We start from the raw sequence: 20,101 nt of genomic DNA on the forward strand, positions 1-20,101 counted from the left end.
TGTGATGTTGTAAAACTAATAAAAAAAAGTGTCATGTATCATATAGCACCCAGAAACACAGCAAAGTCGACTGGTTACATGACTGATACATTTCCTCTCATAAGTCAGTCATCAGAGGCGTGACTTCAGATTGGCTAAAAGTATTTTGCAAGGCAGCTTTGAGTTTCTTTTGTTCCCCCCAGTTCTTTTGTCACTTTCACTCCTCCGATCCTGCTCCCTCCCTCTTCTGAACACCGCATTACTTTCTCTCCTTCCCTCCCCCCTTGTGGCCTTTTGGCCTCTCTGCAGTCTTCTGTATCAGATGAAAAAAGGGCACCCTGTACACTGACCTTTTTCTCTCAATCATTTCCTCTCCCAGCACCTCCCCGCCGCCCCATACAAATCCTCACATGCTTATGGCATTTCGCAGGTAGAAATGCAGACGCACGCAGGAGGAGGAGGAGGAGGAGGACAAGGTCAGCGCTTAGAGGGAAAAAGTACCGTGACCATAAATAATGCACGTGTGGAAGTTTTAAGAAAACAGCAAAGACTCCCAAGAAACACACACAAACCAAAGCATCGCATTCAGGTATGAGTTGATGCAGCAGAGTGCTGTTTCCTTATGAATTAAACAGAGCCAGGATCCCCAGCAGGCACCACTTAATATGCTCAACATCATATTCGCCTCGCGCTGGCGTATCACAGCCAATCCTGGTCCGGCTCAATAACCCAGAGGAGGAGGCACAGAAAGGCCATTACGGACCGCGGAGGAACATTATATCCCCACGTAGCCATTACTCGAAAGTCGCTACAGAACGTCTGGTAAATGGTCTTAGAAATCCATTCCTTAGCATCTTTTTACGGCCACTCACGATGAGGGCTTTAAAAGTAATGAAGCTCAGGAGACCGTCTTCTTATGCAAGATCAAAGTGGCTGCACCGCAGAAAATGAGGGAAAGATGAGGCCAAGAGGAGGAGTGGAGTGAGAGAAGAAGACAAATGATGCTCTTCCAGGATCACGGAGGATTGATTATGATGGTCTCCCTCTATTCCCATCTCACACGCTCTGCTGTGGCTCTCTCTTCTTTCTATATATCTTTTCACCTGCTCTTACTCATCCCTTTGACAAGCGGCCGCTGGAGCAGCCGACAGAAAACTTTTGATCAACGATCTTCGAGTTTTTTTTTTGTTTTTTGTTTTTTTTAAATAAATAAATATAAAAGTGACAGCTTTAAGTCGCGCTTTAGATAAACTTATCGCAAAAGAGCTCTCAAAACCACGCCCACGAGAGATCAGTCACACACGGCGTGCGAAAGGCGCCCGTGCAGGTGCGAGCTGAGCTGACAGGCCGCGGGGGGGGGGGGGCAACGCCAGGCCTCGGAGCGAGGACCCCTAAAGGCCACGGTGTCAGCTCATCGCTTGGCAGAGGTAAACGGCCCAACTCAAGCTTTACGTCTATTGATTTTCTCCGCGCCCTGGGTGACAGAGTGACACACACACGCTCACTCGCTCTCGACCCATCTGTCTCTACCCTCGCACGCCCACGAGCTGCAGAGAATACCTGAAGGAGAGGGCATTCATTCACATGCTACGCCGACGAATGACATTTCACACAAATGGCAGCGGTGACAGTTTGGCACCGGCTGAATAATATGTGTCCGCCGCATTGTTAACATTTATGAATATGAGCAGATTTATACCGCCGAGGTCAGTAATGTCCACATCAGTGCGCTGCTCCCTCGATACGAACGGGGCTCCTACAAATTGGCCTAATTAAGTCATCAGAGATGTTGTGACATGCCATTTATTCTAGCATGCAAATATGTGCACTCAGGCACGAGCTATGGCTGCAGTAACTTAAGACTGACTTAGATCACACACACACACAATCAAGGAAGTCCACTTACAGTTATGTCTGAGTGAATCCTAGCAGCAGCAAGCAAGGCAGAGAGACAGTGAAAGAAGAGCTACAGAGTCTGATAGAAAAAAAAAAAGAGGAAAGAAAAAGTGATGTTGTGTCTTCCTTCTTCCTCCTAATGAGCCCCAGAACGGTCTTCTTACATATCTTCCTCCACTCGTCGGTTAAGAGTAACTCCGTATAGATTCACTCTTTGAAGAGCCGCAGGCACGCAGGCTGATACATGAGCAGTAATCACGGAAACACATAAAACACACACACACACACGCGCCCGCGCACGCACACACACACACACGAGCAGACGCGCACTACGCTGCAGCCTCCGCTGTGACTGAGAACTGGCCGGGGTGAGGTACTGGCGCTACTGCTGCTGTGGCTGACGGTGGTTTGACGGAAAGCAAGACCAGAGAGAGAGAGAGAGGGAGAGAGAGAGAGAGGGGGAGGGAGGGCGTCGACAAACACAAGCAATCGAGGCAAAGGGGGAAGAACACAGAAGAGGAAGAGGCAGAAAGGAAGGAAGGCAGACAATTAATGGGTGGAAAACCAAGATAGTAACAGGGAGAGATGCAGAAGACCGGAGAGGCAGACTTGTGTGTCACACCTCGGATGCAGCCCGTGACTCAGACGGCCAACAGGAAAAGAAACACTTGTTATGGCTACTTGAATTAACACGAATCCCGAGCGCACGGCGCAAAACACACAAGCAGGAGTCTGCGTTTGCCCACAGACGAACACTTCAAAACACACGGACGCATTCAAAGATCCCGCACCAGGCTTGCTGACATACCCACACATATTCTACATTTTAACTCGGATATTTACACACACGTGCAGCGGCAACTGAGAGAGAGAAAAATAACGTCAATGCGTTTTTTTTCTTGTTATTTTTGTTGTTTTTTTGAGACAATGGCGGACAGACCCACACAGCGACGCCGCGACACCAAGCTCGGGCTTTAACTATCCGGGGCCGAACTTCGGATTAAGCGCGGTTTAAATTATCCATGCCGACACAGAGGGATGAGTAATTCTGGCAGAACAAAGGAGGAGCTCTGCACCGGCCCTTATCACCGCCAGCAGGTACACAACCAAACACAATGAGACACGCGCTGGGAAACACACGTGCACGTGCACACCCACCCAGACACCAAACGTTTGTAAGTACACACATTTTGCTACGGTTATTCTGAGCACTGAAGGTCACGCTGATGTTGACTCAACCTTTCCTAATATGGGAAGAGAGAGAGGGGCGGGCGAGGGAATTAAGTAATGTGGGAGGAAACACTGGATTTAAAGCATCTTTGTGGCTTTATAACATCAGGATACATGACCTGGGAGCCAAAGAAAGTCAGAGACTGATGAACTCACACCTGCCAGACGACGCTTCCCAGTCGGAAAGCGATGTACTCTGACCATGCGACCACAATTATGTACACGAGCGATGTTGCCAAACACATTTGTGAATGTTTAGCGACATATCTGACGTGGCCTTCCTTGCGCGCGCGTGTGCATTCGCCCCACGAATTTCGCCGTACAATAGGAGCTCGTTTGAATCTTGCCGGGAACAGAAATGCACTTTGAATAACTGCTTGCTCGAGGAATCCGAGATCAAAGCTCGCTCGAGATATTCGAATCGAGCACGCTTGCAACGGGGCACATTTGAGGCCACACTTTGAAGTTTGAAATGTTTGACTTATTTGAGAACATTCAAGCGGCGTGTTCCTGAAAAGCGCTGCCGAGATGAGCGGGGGTTCGTCTCGCATTCAACACGGAGAACGCCGGCTACCCGCTGCAGGTGAGATGTTTGAGGCTCCAGGTAGCAGAGTGAAAAGCCTTTAAAAGGTGCCCTTTATTTTCCCATATTTATTATTTATTTTTAAGCAGAATGCACAACTTAACGGCGACAGCACCACATCTTTGACCTTACAGCAGGCATGCGGTTACATGTGGATGTTTCAGCCGGTGCAAAGGCGGCAGAAAGTCTTCAGAGACGACCAGTCACCCCACACCAGGACGAGCACAGACAAAAGCACCGGCCTGTGTGAGCTGATGTTCTCGTTCTTAGTTGTCTACCTTCGACATTGTCCTTGCATTTCTCCCTTGGCTTATTCTTTTCATGGTTCTCTGCCTCGACCTCATTCCCCTGCTTTTGATCTGTTAAAAAAATAAATAAAAAAAGAGCAAAGACTGCACACGACTGCACCCGAGTTTGTCCTTTTTGCTTGTCCATTTGTTCAAAGCAATCAGCTCACATGAGATGGACAACGACTCGCACTGTTCCCGTTTGGGGCCGATGGTAACAAACATAGAAAAATGTTATTATATACAGTACATGTTTGTACCATTTGTGTATATATACATGCTGAGGGTTGGGGATGATCCACAAAAAGAAATGGAAAATCACTGTTTTAGTTTCAGCTTAGAATGACCTCATATCTACAGAATGAGTGGGTCCCCATCCATGTTTCACCAGCAAGTTTAGATGACCTTTGATATTTTTATGTGATGCGATCATATGCGATTGGAAAGGGAATGGAGAGGAAGGGGTGCGGAGGGTATGCACCTGACGTCACAGCGAGTCTCCATGGTTACAGCCACTGAGTGGCAAAAAGTGACAGTTGAGCATGGAGATTAAACGCATTAGTTGGAATCATAGGCTTTAATAGCATCTAAATTGTAAAGTTAATTTTATTTTTAAAAAAAGGGGAAGAGCTATTTTGGGATTGACTGTACCAACACATTTGAAAAGCAGTGAAAGATATGCTTTTGCAGATATCTGCAAAGAAAAGAGAAGTAAATGGTTGGCTGCATTAGAAGAAACTACAGGCACGGAAACCTGGTGTTATGGTTCACATGTAGAGTCAGGTAACGCTGCAGTATTGTACGGCTAATGTTATTTCTCAGTAAAGCTCTTAGCATTAGTACCTTTTATTTAGCCACATTTATCATTTCCTGGCGTCACTGTATTTACTGATACATTTCACTGTGTTTTTGCCACTCAGGGGGGCGTGGCTCCTGGCAGCAGTGACATCAATGTATACGCTCTATTCAGTTGTCTGCCATATACAACCTCACCACTAGATGTCCTAATCCTACACACTGGTCCTTTAATTTGCTAGACTAACACGTTTTTAAGTCTGCTAATTGTTTGTCTTTTGAGTCAGTCAACCCTAAAAGTATCATGGCAGCCCCTGTGCTTTAATGAATTCTAGCTAGCAATTTTACATGAGAAAAAAAACTCAAAAGGAGCATAGACACATATCTTCAAAAAGTCTCCCAGAAACAGGTGTGGGTCATCATAAAACTGTGGCTAAAATGACACGTTTTCTGCTCATGATTCCCTCTGTAATGGTCCCCTGTGATAAAGTCGATAGAATCAGTTGGATTGTTAATGGTCTTCGTCTGCCCTGACGGGACAGCAAGCTGCAGGTTGTGTCTGGGGCTAGTTGTATTAATCAGGCTGGTCCTAGGGAACAGTGTGTGTGTGTGTGTGTCTGTGTGCTCCAGAAAGTGTACTAACACTGATTTGTACGGAGATACAAAATACTTTGATGTGTTCTCCTCGTGTTATTTTATTTATTTATTTCTTTTTGCATTACATGCCTTATTAATCACACTATTTACGAATAACTTTCGAAATCTATCAAAGGCACCAGGCGCACCTATTGTAGAACGAGCTTCTCTTGTTGTGCAAACACGAAATTAAAACAGGAGACATGAATGCCTTCTGGGTCTGGCTTTGATAAAAGAAAGCAAAACTTTAATCTTTTTCTAACTACAGTAAAGAGTGTAAAATTGTGGAAGTGGGCCCTTAATTGGCACAGCTTTCCGTGACTTCATTTCTGTGCTCACATAATTCAGTGATAATTCTTATCTAACTATAGAGTCAGACAAGTTAAAATTGCCATGACAACATGGGTTTAAAGAAAAATCCATTATTAAACTACATTATGAAGTGTACTACAAGAACAAACAACAAAGGTAGCATGAACGTCTATTGATACTGACTGGTATTATGATTAATAACTGAGTAAGTATTTTTAATATCTGAGAGGCTTCTAGTTTTCTTAGCTCTAAATGCGTTTGATAGTTCAATTAGCCAGCTGTTTGAGGTCTGTGCCGAGAAACGGGCCACAAAGACAAACGAAATCAACGTTAACCCGGCCCATTATGCCATCTTTGATAGTGTGGCACCGAATACCAAGCCTCCATAAGAGGCTGTAGATTTTCCACTGAATGAATTCACCAGTCGCTTGTGTGCTATTTTTACCGTCGCGCATCTGCAGTACGCCACAGCGGGATATTTTCTGGGACTGTGAAATTTTCTTTTCAATCAGATAATTTCACATTTTCAGTGTGCTACAAGAGACAGTTCAACAAAAAAAATAAAATAAAAAAAAAAACACACATCCTCCAAACACTGTGACCCGGAGGTGCAAAAAATAAATGAAGCTTTCTGCCGGTGCTTGTATTCTCAGGGTACTGAATGTGTTTAATACACAGACGAAGCAAGAGCCGGGATGCGACATCTACTGCTGCTTTGCAAAAAGCAAAAAAAAAAAAAAAAAAAAAGCAGAAAAAAGCAGAAAAAAAGAAGAAAATGTGACACTTCCTGTGCTAAAACTATGGAAGCAAAGAAGATATTTTAGTATCTGATTCGCAGACTTTGCGCACGCTCAAAGGAGTTTAACTTTTTCGGCGTGAAAGGTAAATACTCACTGAAAGCTGAGAGACAGTTGTTTCCTCGAGGGGGGGGGGGGGGGGGGGGATGCAGGAGTTCCCTTTACAATCCTGTCTCCTTTCGTCACTTAAGCACAGAGAGATCTATGTACAACAAACACCGCACAACAACACAGGAGTTAATACCTCTCGCCCTCACTTTAAGGCTGCTGGGGATCTGTGACTCTCCGTCGCATACCTGCACACACGCATTCTTCTGCTTGTCAATGCTTGCCCACAAAACAAGAACCTCCTCCTAAGACTCCATTGGCTTTTCACATCTCTCGCTCTCTCTAGTCCCTCTCTGGCTTCCTTCACTGGGTTCAGGCGATGTCCCTTATTTGGTGCCAAATTGTGGGACTGCAGCCCTCAGGTGCTGTGCAGGACTCTAAAAATGATAAGGTTTTGCTTGTGTGCCATTAAAGAGAAAATGCTACTCACAGGCAAATGCTGCAGGTAGGAGGAAGAGGAAACTCAACTTCAGGCAAATACAGCCTGTCCTTGGTACAGTGGGAGCACATAGCCAATGCCCCCCCCCCCACAATCTCAGCTTTGCTCCATAAACTTTAATAGCTAACCCCACTGTAGACGAGGTGATAAAAATCAAGGCTCCCTTCACTCACAGTCTGTAAACATGACTCGGTAGCAGGTCCAAAGACTTGCACCTTCCTCATTCAAGCCTCCCATAGCGACTTCAAGCGCTTGCATTTCAACTGCAGCGCAGCAAAAAAAAAAGTGAAGCAGTTCTGGTAGCTGCTAACTCATCTCCGTCAGCGCGCGGCAGATCCATGCGATCGCACAGTTTCAGTTTTCTCGCGTTTGATATCAGTCAGCTTAGTGCAGGCTGCTATCAGCTCAGACTGTCAGGAGCTGCGGTTAAGGACTTCCCCTTTCTGTGACCCTGCGGTATAGGCTGAGGCCAACAAGTGTAGCAAAAGAAGTACGCTGCGCACAGAGAAAGGATACACTTTTATCTTTTTTTTCTCTTTTTTTTTATCGCCCACAAAACATGCTGCTAAGCTCGACATCCTGTTTGTCACATCATCGCTGTTATCTTACCTTTGGCATGAGTCTGAAGTTTTGGCATCAGAAAAACAACGCATGGATGCACTCTGGTATTTTGGCCCACGGCAGAGCATTTGACATGGGGTTGTGTGCATTAATTTCCGCGCATACCTCTGCAAAGATGACATGGAATGTAGGCTGCAATTCCCTGACCTTATGTAACAGCGAGAAGCTTGGAGCTCACCCCGAGGCTACGGGCTACGCCGGGCCTCTCTCAGCGTACCTCGCTTTTCCCCCTCGCAGACGCGCACACACATGAATAGACACAATAATGGCGCTATAATATGCTAGCTCATGCCTGAAGTGCTTGATAGCTCTCTTCTTCGGAGAGAAGGGCTATAGGGGCCGTGAAAGTAAACAGCTCGGATCAAACCAACTCTTAGCTCCCTTTGAAGAGTGGGAGACAATTACAGAGATCAATGGTGCAGCCCAGGGGTTGTTAACAGCCCAGACAGGCAGAAAGACAGAGATTGATGCCCCATAAGATCTAGAGAGTCTGCTCCTCAATGGCTTCACTTTACAGCGGAATCCTGCGAGCGGCGCGTCGTTACCGAACACACGTGTCGAGGCGCGGTGAGTTTTTAACCCGAGGCTACAGTACACAATCCGTACCTGGGAGCACTTATCGCTCAGCGTGCACGACTCAAACACCGCCGCGCGGATTTTGCTGTAATACATTTCAAGTCGGAGCAGATGGAGGTCAAAGCTGAGCGTGGGCAGACAGCTCTGTCTGCAATATTTTTCTAATAGACTCGCGCCGCTTTCATATTACTCCCCTTTCGCAGCAATAAAGCGCACGAGCATTCGTGCGTGCACGCAGGCGATCTCCGCGTTTTTAACTCGCACGAGAACCGCCGGCTAAAACCGCAGATACCTGATCCATATTTCATCTAGATTAAGTCTGCAGCAACAGGTTGCAGTGTCACGCGAGAGAGAGCGCCTCTCTGCTTGTGTGTCACCGATGGCGCAAGAGTTAAGCCACGCACTGGAACTTAAAAGCCCAGGCTCAGAACACTTCCTCTCACTGTGTGGGAGTTTCAGAGCAAGCTCCCCCCACCCCGGCCCCTGCTTTCTCGCGGGCTAACGTTAACAAAAAAAAAAAAAAAAAAAAGTGAAAGCGGCCGCGCAGAAGCTGAAATTTCAGTTCACCTGAAGCCCCTTGACTCGGCGAGCGACGAGATGCAGGAAGGAGTGGGAGAAGCGCAACCGCGGCGAGCTATTTCTGCGTCTCGGCCCACCGCAGCGATACTAGTTTTCTAAATGACATATTTGCCAGTTGATGTGGAGCAGCACAGCTAAACGGGCCTTTTGAACTAAATGCACTGCTTGTGTGAAGCCAGAATTCGTCCTTGGTGTCTCTGAGATAGCAGATGAATAGATTCATAAAGTGTGTAGTTTTTTTGTTATTGTCGCTGCTGCGTGCACTACTCATGAATAGGACATACGATTCTTTAAAAAAAAAAAACAGAAGCTATGAGGAGATAAGATCAAAACAAATGTATGTGTATTTTCCGGGGGAGGGGGGTTGAAAGACGCTGAGGTTTTTAATGTCTTCCCGCCCTCTTTGGGCGTGCGGAGGGGAAACGCTGCCGCCGCATTTTGGATTATCAAATAATTCCATCTGGGTGAGGAGAGCAAAATAACAAAGCAGGGACAAAAAAAAAAAACAAAAAAAAAAAACACACATTCTGCCCCACACTCATTTACTCTTCAACCCTCCTGGGTGAGGGGAGGTGGAGGAAAGCAAATTGTCATTATCTCAGTCAACAAAGTTAAAAGGCAAACTGCTGCACAAGGGGTGATACAGTGTAATGCGCACACTCATACTGTAATACAGCTATCCTAATAGAGTAATTGAGTGTTTTTTTTAATTTATTTATTTATTTTTTATTATGACTGTAAAGCACACTGACATACAGAAATTGCTGCTTGGCCAAAGCACAAGACCCTCGACTGGCTGGACGAGCTCATCAGTGGCTCAGTTAGCCATGGAAAATAGCTGCACACACACACACAGACACACACACACGCACACACACAGAGCCAACAAGCATCAGCACTTTCCACCAGCGTCTCTCTCAAAGGAAACCATTACGTTGCAGAAACCCACGGGAAGCCAGGCAGGAGGGGATTTTCTCAAGCACTTTCCTCTCGCCCTAGCTCTCTTTCTAAAAAAAAAAAGGAAGAAAAAAAAAAGAAAAAAGTCCCTAACTTACAATAAGCTACTTTTCTCAGAGAAAGAGAGGGGGGGGGGAGAAAAAAAGAAAAGAAAAAGATTACAGTCACTCAAACATCTAATTCACCTGTGACCCAATAATTTATTTGTCTGATAATCTGCTGCAGCAGGTGACACTAACAATCACCGACGGGAAAAGGCTGGGGAGGCGAGGGAGGGCTAGCAGCGGCACGGGCCCGGGCTGATTGGCGAAGGAGATATTTGATTAAATTCTCAAATGAATAATGCATCGCGAAACTCATCCAGACAAATCCCACCTTGCATAGATTGGAGTTGGATTATGCGGGGGAAAGGTTTGGGAGAGGTGATGACAAAGAGGAGGTTTCCTGGAGAGGAGCACTTCAGCATCAAGTGGTTTCCTGGTGCTTGATAAGGCAATTTGCCGTGCCCCATTTGTATGCACGCTCGCTGCACACGGAGAGATCATAGACTGAGTTGCACGCCCCAGACAATGTGAGATATAGCTGTACAGCCTTAATAGTGTATTTCATGTCCTTTACATCTTATATCTGATGGCCTTGAAAAAAAATGATAAAATAAAAAAAAGAAAAATGATGCAGCTATGGGAGTGTCAGTGCAAGTTACGTGAATATCATCTTTACTTTTTATATTTAAGGAAATGTACTCATTCACCTTCTCGCCGAGATGCTTTATTTTGAAGCTAGAGCCGACACATGGTTATCTTATCATAAAGAATGCAAATCCATTCTCCACGTCCCCACTCTTCAAGCTAAGCTAACGAGCCCTTAACTTTTCAGCACCTATTGACGGTGACGGAGGGAAAGTGACTTTGCATTCATCTCTCAACTACACAAAAAGCGCAGTGAATGTGTCAGCAGTGAAAGTGGTGACAACTTTCACGCAAAAAGTGACAGTGACTTCAGACTGCGCAGTGCGTTGTGCACATTTCACCGATTCCTCCGATTCGTCTGGTTGCTGGAGACGGGTCCTCACGACTCTCTTTCTGTACGTTCGGGGCTGCAGGTTGTCACGTTGCAGAATGGATTTGGACTCAATCACATGTCTCCCTGATGATGCAGCTGACGGTAACCTTCACGGTTATAAATGCGGTGATTTTTTTTTTTTCCTGCTGCAAGAAAATGCACCTCTCTCAGTGCTGATTGAAAACAACTCCCTGTGGGTAGCAACACTTCCTTGTCAAGTTTTTTGTGTCACGCGAACACTATTTGGTATTTTACCTCACTTGTGTCAACTTTTGGTGTTGCCATGAAAAGAAAGGGCGTCTCCTTGTGGCAGCAGCGCCAGACATCTGCTCAGCAGTATTTTATTTTTATAAGTAATTAGCTTCTCTGCTCAGACTTTGTTGGTTGGTTTTAATGAGCGCGCACTGTTCCGGCAACTGTTCACGAATGGCCGCACACGTGCTCACAACAAAATGTAGAGAAAACCTTGCAATTGTAAACGTTCATTGGAAAAATCTCATTTGTGAAAGTGGACAACAGTTTGTACATGACTGCACGGTGCATTCTGAACTCAACGCGTCCAAATAAACTAAACACAAAATAAAAAAATAACCCGTAAATTTACAAGCTCAAAACGATTTCGAGTTTCAAGTGCATATTGACTATATTCAATATTGATTGAATATTTGTGCAACCCTTTAAATCCTGTAGTTGTGAATTCCACATTTTTACTCCAACAACCGAAATACACATTTGTTATGAAGCAGTCCGGGCAACTTGATGCTTAAAATCAAATCTTCTTCTGTGATTTTCATCTAATGAAGTAAAACGCTTTATTGAAATGAATATCAAAAACGAAGACATGATGTGGTCCCTTCCTAAACGCACAAGTCTAAAAGTATTGTCAGCCAGTGAAAATGATATAACTACTGTAAGAAAGCTCTTCAGATGCTCTGAAATGTTTCCCAACCTGTCACACACCAGTGTGACACGTTTCACTACTAGCAGCCTGTCAATACGGCTTTTCAGATGCCATGAGAGACGTACAGTACGTGGTGTTAACCTGACACGGCTGAGTGAGTGCTCAGTTGTCAATAAAAGTGTTTTAGCGTGTTTAAACTTTCTATTCTCCAGGGTCAGGGACCATTTATTCTGCCTCAATTGTCATCTGTCAGGCTCCGATACTTTCACAAGAGCTCTAAAGGTAACCGAATTTTCTTAGTAATAACAGAAAGCACACAGTGGTGATTTCAATGCCGCCCTCGCTGTACAGTAGATCATGGTGAGAAAGCGCTTTAATTCATTATTATGCCACATTTATATATCTTATCCCATTCAGGTTTTGGAGGCCTGCCATAAAGTATATGATCTGAATCCATAATATTAAAAGCTGCCGTGGCTTATTTAATGATGAGTCTGATTTACAGACTGTGTCCACGATCAAGATTGACTTTACCCCTCAAATAGAAGTCACTCTCCGTGCAGCTCGCAACTCGCTTTAATGTAGCGTATATACACCAATCAGCCGCAGCATGAAAACAACTCACAGGAGATGTAAACAGCACTGACCATCTTATGACAATGCAATGTTCTGCTGGGATCATCCCCAGAAAGAACATAGGCCCACGTCCACACTCTGATGAGTCACAACTGTTTTGGAAGTTGTGGAAGGTGGTCATAATGTTATGTTAATGTTATGTTATTAAGTGGAAGCCTCCACAAGCCTCCGAACCAGTTATCACCCAGTGCAAGACTGGTTTCCTCTCTGCTGATGTTTTTATCCTCTTTTAACCGGAGCATAAAACGCAGAGGCCTTTGGTGATGGTGCAGCAGCAGCAGCATTAAAAACAAAATCCAAGGGCTCGGTAAGTAAGTGAATCATTATCAAAGCTGCCAGAGCACAGGGAAGATGCGTTTAAATTAAGGAGAATTCATGAAAAAGCAGTTCAGAAGACGCTGATGCCTGATGGGGCAAGAGGCAACTGAAAGCTCACGCAAGCGTAATTGTGCTATCTATCAAATGCTCTCTTTGTTGCCTAACTGGGTGGAATGTAAAATTAATTGGACATAAATGAGCATAATTCATGGCCTGAATGTGAGACTAAAGTGTAACCTTAGGAGAGCCCGGGGCCCTGTAGTCACCATCTTGGCAGCGCTTGACTCCCTGCTTCCAACTGCCAGTCAAAGCCGAGGCTCGGAGCCGCTTCGAGCGCCAGTGACGTTCTTAATTATGCATAAGTGTGTAATTTAATCAACTGAGTTATATAAATATCTATTGAATGGGAATATTATCTATGGAGAAGAGAGAAAAGAAAAAAAAACTTTTTTTTTTGGTCCGTGCCAGGTCTGAAACACGTGTATTTCCCTGTAAAAATGGCCGTCTATGTGGACTCACGTGCATTAAAGAAACTGCAGTTCTGACTTTTTTTTTTCCGCCCTACAAGACGCAGTCTGGTCGTACCTAACAGGGTTTCGGCCATAAATCACACCTCCGCTAAGCAAGACTTTGATTAAAGGTCACACATCTTCAATCATCACAGTCCTCAAAGCCTAGAGTGAATACACCATTACGCAGATTCTAATTAACCTTTTTCTCAACGTAGCGGGCCACATGCGGCGTTGTTGTTATACTGACTCCTTTTTTTAATTAACGTGACTGTGCACACAGGTTACATTTAATGCTTTACCTGCGAGATACGCAAGGCTGCAAAACACCTTCTCCTTCATGTCTGTTTTCCTGCATTTTACTGCACATCGCTATGAGAATCTGGAGCTGAGTTAACGCACAAACCGCCGCAGCTGCTCTGCAAATTTAGCTGCTTTAGTCCCAGCTGATGAAGGCCGCTGGTTTGAACCCAATCACATTAAATCTGCAAGACGTCCAAAGAGCAGCACTTCTTTCTCTTCTCAGTTTCTGTTAACTCCAGCTGCACCAGTGGTCATGTGGTGCACAACGTAGATCAGGTTTGTCCGTTAATCACAGGATTTGGTGGCTTAACCAACTTGAAGAGGACTGTGAATCCCGACCTGCACCCATCTGCCAAGGTGAGAGGGCTTTTTCTTTTTTACATATATAAATATATATATATAAATAGAAGCCATCAGTGGCCAAGTGGAAGCTGCTTTGTTGATAGAAAAGAGAAGTCCATTTACTGAGGTCGTTCTGGGCTGATTCCAGTAGTTAAAGTTCAAACAATGGTGAAATGATTTTCTATGTTTTAGGAAATAATAATTTAATAAACAGACGGTGCAAAGAAAAATCTTGCTAAGACTGTTATACATCATACACCGATCAGCCATAACATTAAAACTACTGACAGGAGAGGACATTCATGTGGATGTTAGTTAGACAGGTACCACCCACCTAGACCAGATCAGACACCCCCACCTCATAGCAACGACACCCCCAGCATGGATGCAGCGTATCAGGAAGGCGGTCATGATGTTGTGCCTGATTGGTGTCTATATTGTGAGATTACAAAGGCAAAGAGACTGAAGCACACCTGGCTATACAGCAGACGGAAACGCGTTCAGAAATGTTCAGGCAGCGGTGGGAATTGTTCTCCTTTGTGCACAGCAAGGCTGCAGGTAAACAAGAAATAGTCTGCGGTTTGGATAATTTTAGTATGGCTGTATTGAGCAGAGGTACTTTTCAGCACTTGTGACATTGGCTGACATTGCCACAATGACGGCGAGGGAAGCAAAGTGGCCATCAAACAAGAGACAGTCCTTATCTGAGGACCGTTACTCTGGTAGGTTATCACTGCCAAGCTGTCCACCCAATCACTACCAAGACCTTTCTTGGATATCTCTGAGATTGGTTCTTGTAAAAGTGTGTTTCCCCGTGTGTGTGTCTGCGTGTGTGCATGTGTGCGTATGGATGTGTGTGTCCTCTAGCTCTCCCTGCTCCATTTCCCCGTCTGCTTCCAGTTCTCTCCCTCCCGCCTCTCCTTCTCTGGCAGTAAACACTTGCACTTACAGAAAATTCCCACCACATTGACACTCATCCAGCTAAAAGCAAGTGGCTATGCCAAAAACATGTCAAGCCGCCGTCTTTTACACATCATGATTATTGACAGGGCAGGATTAACTGAGGCCGGGATTCTCCATACTTCAGCAGTTCATAATTGGAGTGACAATTCACCGTGGAACAGTGGCTGTTCAAACTGCCTCCTGAGACGAGGCTAATATCTGCCACTCACACAAGTCTTCAAATCAGGGAGACAGCTGAATAACACTGTTGTTTTTTACTCTTTTTTATTTATTTTCTTTGAGTTGGGGGAGTTTGTATAGTGTTGCGTCACTGAGAGGTAGCAATTTATATTTGTGAAAGAGTTTTGTTTTATCAGTTAAATGCATATTGGATTTTGAAACAATAGCAAAATACAAAACTTCTTGGGAAAAAATATGGAATTATGCTAACGGTGTCTTCTGGTACATTTGGCATCTAGACAGTTTGCCAAACATAACTTTAGTTTTCAGCTCAGCAGTTGGCCCCCAAGGCCCGAAGCTGGATTAAATTTGGAATTCAATTCACAGTTTAAAACACACAATGACAACACGCACCGCGAGCTGAGTGATGGTTGAACAGCGCATCGAGTTTTCTCTTTGGCAAGTAATTCATGATAATTCATGATCTTGGAGCTATGACAAAATGTTTTCTCCCAAATTATGTTGTGAAAATAGCTCAACTCACAGTCAGGTAACGGAAGACAATAAATAAAATAAAAAGCGAATAAAAAGCCTCTGTTCACGCAGCGTAAAATAAAATGTTTCCTTCGCAAGCAAGAGTATCATCAGAGTATCGTCTGTGTAGCACAGCTTTGTTAGCCTACACATTTGTGCTTATGTTTTATATTTAAATCGTGGTTCACTTTTAGGAATAAATACATAACTATAAATGTAAATGTTAAATTCAGAGGGATTGAACTAAACTTAAGTAAGAAAGCATGTAAGTCAGCAAACCATTGTTGTGTTGGCGAGTACCGGGTTAGGGTACACACCATCTATAGTAAAATATATTTTTAGTGGCACAATATCCTACGTTAGCAAACTAGCTGTAGCTATTTATATATTATTCTATGATTATAGGTTTCAGTTGTTTTTATTATATCATAATTAATTGGATGGTATGATGTGACCCCTAAGGCGTCTGCAGAGCTACAATCTTTGGTTGATTAGACATTCTTTATATATTTAAAATTTTCCCCCACAAATTTAAAGAGAGACAATTCAGTCCCCAGGTGAAATCTCATGTATGTCTGTATGTCTATGTTTACAGCAGTTACATGGCCACCCTACTGTTTCACATAAATTGATAAATAATAATAAAAAAATGAATATTTGAACCTGTGCATTATTTGAATAGCTCTATAATGAATGCAAAATGATAATAATAAAGTATATTTATAAACAGCACTAGACTGAGTTTAATATAGAACACATATTGTAGGTAGCAGGTACTTAATCTCTAATCAGTTTGGGGGTCGGTGGCCTCAATGCTTTAAGGTATAGATCAGAATGTTAAAAAATATACAAAAATAATTGATGTTCAGTTTTATGACAAAGTGCATGGAGTTAATGGTAGAACATTGTGTGACCCCCTGGCGTTAGTCAATGATGTGGGTGACTCAGACACAATGATTAAAGAAAAAAAAAAAAGCGTGTCTCTCTGACTTATCGTCACTCATTGCCGTAACGTGACGGCCCCACAGCTAAGTTATGGGTTGAATTCAGTGCAGCGTTTTCTTTTGACGTTCAAGGATATTTTTCTTTGGGCCATACATGGATTAGATGACAAGGCAGAACCAGAGCATGACAATGAGAAAGCCATTCACAGCATGTGTCGTTCCACAGACGCACAAACAAAACATGGGTTTATTGTGAGGCCGTCGTCGGCTTGGTAGATGAGACACGGTTCAGGCTGCGCTGAAATGTAAAATAAAACTATACAGCATGAGTAAGTATGCATATGTAGACATTTAACTCGTAATCTCCGTTACATAAGTGCTGGATTATACTTTGTACTTCTCTACATATGAAACACGGGGGTTCCCACCCAGGACATGAACACACACTGAGAATGATGTAATTTGATCGCAACAAAAAAAAGAATCGTGCAGTAAAAGTTCAAGCAGGGGACCCACTCAGAGAAATCCAACCCCTCCTCACACGCTCTGGGACTCCTCTCAAACAACCGAGATCCAATCGTCTGTGTGTGTCTTTGTGTGGATGTGTTTGTGTGTGTGACAAACAGAACAGCAGTTTGAGACGGAGCTTTGATCGGTTCTAGCTCCATTTGCCCTCTGAATCAAAGATATCTTGCTCCTTGCTTTTACAGCAGTGTGTGTGTGTGTGTGTGTGTGTGTGTGTGTGTGTGTGTGTTCATCAGGCTCCTTGCGGCAGCGGCCAGGCCAGAGGAAGAAATGACCATTATAGCGGCACAGTAAAAAAAAAAAAAAAAAAAACCCTCTTTTTATTTGATTGAACAGATTTTACGGCTGCTTTATGGAAATAGTCAGACATGCCCCATTTTCCTGTTTAACGCAAATGAGGTCCTTTGTTTGTCACACCGTGGCGCACATCACAGAAACCAATCAAAATTCCTCACCACGGTCAGTTACAGGAATGCAAACTGAAAACTGCATTAGACATTCATTCCCGATCGCGGAGAGCAAAGGCGGAATAAACGAGGCCGTGATTAGAGAGAAGAGCTGTTCCAGAGGCAGCTGTCCTGTCCCTTTATACCACAAGAACACTCAGTAATAGGTCTACATTGACAACAAACCACGGGTCTGTCATTAGCAGTCTGTCTTTGAGCCTCTTCACAGAGGTAAGTGAGCACGAATGCGGTGCACCCAGAACGCACAAATAATGTGTTTTTAACGCGAGGTTATTTATCCTCTTTCACACGAACCATGTCCAGAATTTGATGAACCAGTAATAATTAGCCTCTACGTTCCGCTCAGACCTCCAGTATCAGTGGTTGAAACTCACTGGAAAAAAAAAAGCGCTCGCAACCATGTGTTGCAATTATAATTTTGTTCAACAGAGACATGGGTGGTTTCCTCCCTCGTTTAAACCTTATATGCGAGATGCAGCACATTAGTTACCCTCTGAACGATCTTGAAGTGAGTGCGCTTAAATGTTTAGCCGAGGTGATGACAAAGCTACTTTAAATGAAATGATCTCTTTTGTTCAGGTACAAAGAGTAATTCCTGACTTTTATGCCTCTGGGTGCCATTCAGAAGCCGAGGTGCAGGTGCGACTCCGGTGACAGAGTAAGGCGAGCCTGTCATCGTCTGACAGCCGGCCTTGACGCTGGGATCGCTTACACCTGAGAGATATCTAACCCGGTGGTAGTCCGCCTCACACCTCCGCTCGCTCACTTATCGCTCTCCAAGCCTTGTGTTCGTGCTCAAATATTCATGAGTGTGCAGCCAGTGTCATCTTAGAATATCTTAACGGGAAGCCCGAGGCGGAGGGGAATCATCCTCCTATGAAATTTGCCTGTCCCCTACGAATGTTAAAGCAGTCATCTATAAACCCCGCTCCATCAGTTTCATCTGCCTCGCAGTTTCAATTTCTGCCCCTCTCTTGTTTCCACTTCAAAACTCTTATGGTAGCGATAGTAACAGACGACGTGGCTTTTTGTACAAAGTGGTAAATGTGGCTGTTTTCGTGTGTAAATATCCTGTATACATAGCTTTTATATTCTGTTAAAATGTAAAGGCTCTAAAGTTTTGAAGAAAACTACATATAATTCTGCCAACTAATTATGTCGTGTTCAGATAACTAAATAAGAACTTAACCTCCCCATATGAGGACGTCAAGCTTTAGGTTTTATTGCAGCTTATTCTACTTCATTTAAACCCGTTGTCCTCATTAGTGGACACTTTAGTCTGCCATCTAGTGGTAGCAAAGGGTCAATGCACTAGTCGGTAAAAACATGATAGTTCATCAAATTCATTCTACAGACGATCACACGACAAAAGTGGATGAGGAACAAAAACCCATCAAATTCTACGGTTAAAACATATTTATTTATCCTTATTAGCGTTTCTAGTTTGATACAACCCACAAATTTAACAAATTTATCCATAGCTACGAGCTAGAACCCCGCAAGTACTTGTTCGAGGACGTTGGGACTTCATTGTTATGTCTTTGCTCAGCCACGTACGGGTATTAAAATAAACAGTTTTATATTTTGTCACACCTTGGAGACTTATAATATATATTATAATATAAATAATGAAATAATCCCAGTGTCCACATATGAGGACATAGTTTTTTGTTTTTTTTGTTACTACTTCCTGTTTAAAGGTGATGCTTAGTTTTTATACTTAAGGTTCTAAATTATCCTTTTTACAATGTAGCTGTAAGGAATCAGCTCACGACACAACATCTGGTTGCATGGCTGAAAGTGCTATGTAAAACTTTTGCTAGCTGATTGGTAAAACACACATCAAACGGCCCCCATGCTCAATCCAACCTAAAAAAGAAAAAGAAAGAAAAAAGAACAACATTAAATGAGTGAGTCTGGACCGAGTGATTCCCGATCTACCACTTAAGCAACTGGGGGCTGACACGTTATGTCAGCTCATGTTCAGGGTCACAACTGTGTCACTTAAAGACTCTCTAATGAGACCCAGACAAGCACGCTGTGCCCGGCCAAGCGGAGACGAAACACTAGAAGGCAACAGCGGCACAAGAGCCCCAGCACCAGAAGAAAAAGATGAAAAAACGATCTATTACAGGGGAACTGAAGTGAGGAAATTCTTTGAAAGCTGAAGCTGTAATGCAGCTCATCAATCAAAAAAAAAAAGTTATTTTTAAAGGCAGCAGAGGATGAGGAAAATATGAAGTGCTCAACAGGAGCTGTCCTGCTAATTCAGTCTTAAGCCAAGCTTGAGTGAAATGTTGTGTTCTGTATCACAGATACTGTTGACAGATTGACAGGAGCCATTGAGAAGTATCACTCACACTTAGAGAGTGACTGGCAGCCTGAATGAAAGAGACACAAGCACAAACTTCTAATTTTAAATATAAATACTTTGCCCAGTGCCTTGATGTGAAGGTGCCACTGAACGGCGCCGACCTGGGAATCTATCAAAAGTATTCCTTTATGCTTGAATATAAGAAGTAAACATCTCAATAAGCGTCAGCAAAGTTTCTTTATATTCAGATTTTTTATCGTGGCCTAGCCTAGCTGTAATTAAAACCTCTTGTGACAACGCAATAAACAACACAAGGAACACTCTGAAGG

General features: G+C 43.8%; 1 protein-coding gene across 5 annotated transcripts in view; it reads right to left on the reverse strand.

Moving 5' to 3' along the window:
- Positions 1 to 20,101, reverse strand: part of inpp4b (inositol polyphosphate-4-phosphatase type II B) — a 139,518-nt gene that overhangs the window by 86,585 nt on the left and 32,832 nt on the right. The window contains exon 1 of one of the 5 annotated variants that reach the window (XM_047577919.1): positions 1,886 to 2,272. The exons of the other annotated variants lie outside the window; for them this stretch is intronic. The gene's annotated coding sequence lies outside the window, so the exon portion shown is untranslated. Of the gene's footprint in view, positions 1 to 1,885; positions 2,273 to 20,101 lie in introns of those variants that run through there. 5 annotated transcript variants of the gene reach the window in all.

Source organism: Mugil cephalus, chromosome 2 (genome assembly GCF_022458985.1).
Source record: "Mugil cephalus isolate CIBA_MC_2020 chromosome 2, CIBA_Mcephalus_1.1, whole genome shotgun sequence".
Classification (NCBI taxonomy): Eukaryota; Metazoa; Chordata; class Actinopteri; order Mugiliformes; family Mugilidae; genus Mugil; species Mugil cephalus.